This window comes from Helianthus annuus, chromosome 3 (assembly GCF_002127325.2).
Source record: "Helianthus annuus cultivar XRQ/B chromosome 3, HanXRQr2.0-SUNRISE, whole genome shotgun sequence".
Classification (NCBI taxonomy): Eukaryota; Viridiplantae; Streptophyta; class Magnoliopsida; order Asterales; family Asteraceae; genus Helianthus; species Helianthus annuus.
In genome coordinates this window covers 103,579,518-103,581,099 of record NC_035435.2, presented here as the reverse complement: position 1 = coordinate 103,581,099, position 1,582 = coordinate 103,579,518, and positions in this window count along the sequence as shown.

Sequence of the window (1,582 nt, the reverse complement as noted above, 5' to 3'; positions counted from 1 at the left end):
AGGAGAACTCATTGTCTAAGCTTATTCTAGATGTTAAATTAGAATTATTCTACGTTGGTGACAAACTTATGATAATGGCATGTGTTGCTTTGGTCAGCTCGAAAGCTTATGTAAGCTAATGCAAAATGAGTTGAATTCACTGATACAATGAGGTTGATCTTGTTCAATCATACTTGTATAAATGTGGTCATAAGCGATGTTTCGAAAATGTTGATCAAATGGCAAGAAATGTGGGGGGGGATCCATTTATAAACAACCCTATAAGGGTATGTAGAAATGGTTCTCATTAACCCATCTAGATGTTATCCAATAACAATTAAATATGGGGGTGTCTTGCATTTGTTTTTGGCAATAAGGAATTTGTAATCGAATCTAACATTGCAAATAGACGACTAAGTGGAGGACACAAATGTCGTAGTGCATAATGGACATGTGTTTGCCTTAAATGATAAATATATTATTCTAAGACAAATATTATAACCAGATTCAGGTGGCCACTGAGGTTATAGTCTTTGAATTTGACAATAAGCAATGTTAACCTTTCGAGTTACGAACACGTCAGGATAATTGATCTCAACTACAAAGTTATCTTTAGTGACTTGTCAAAGATAATGTTATGGATCCAACAACCTGAGGGTTTATTAGAGATCAAGTTGTGGAATGAGACTAAAGCCCATGGAAAAAGGATGTGTGAAGGAAACCTACCTTAGTTGACTGGGGATCCCAAGATCTAAGTTCAATAGGACAACGAATTCATATGCCTAAAGGTGGTCACTGTGGGGGCATAGTTGTATGCATAAGCTAGTATATATGGTCATATATACTCCCTAAACGATAAAAGGGTGTTTAAATATGTCCTAGTTCATTCCTATGAAATTCAGTGACAAATTGTGAGGCTAAGCATATTATGTGGTAAATGATTTTGCATAATCATGGTAACCATGATGCTTTTAATGATTTAAGGAGAATCACCTATGTTAGAGAGAAGTGGGGTCGCTTCGAATGGAATTGGGGGCACAATTCCTAGAGCTCTCGCAGAACCAGGGAAGTGTTCCATGACCATTATTGGACACGACTATGAGGGGATGACCCGGCTAAGGGACTATTGTGTGAAGTGTATTGTCGTCTACGAAAATGGGGGATTGTTCAAGGACATCACGTCTACAAACCTCTAGGAGGCTAAGTATGCTTCACAACGGAAAGTTCAAAGGGAACACCTACTTATCCGGCAATACGCAACTGTCGAGGTTGCATTGGAAATTTTATGTGTCTGATCAATCTCCATTCATGTGGGGGATTGTTGGAAATTTTTTAAATGTGATGAATGGAAATTTAGTGAGATTATTAATATTAAATTCTACATATTAGTGAAAAACTCTTGAGTAGAGTTATTTATGTCACTTGTTTAATTTTCTATTAGTATAATAAAATTTTCAATATGGTGTATTGATGTCTTTTATGACAATTGATTAGAGATTTTATGGCAAAATTAAGTACTTTTCATGTGGTGTATTGATGTCTTTTATGACAATTGATTAGAGATTTTGTGGTAAAATTAAGTGTCTAATTATGTTGGACTTTT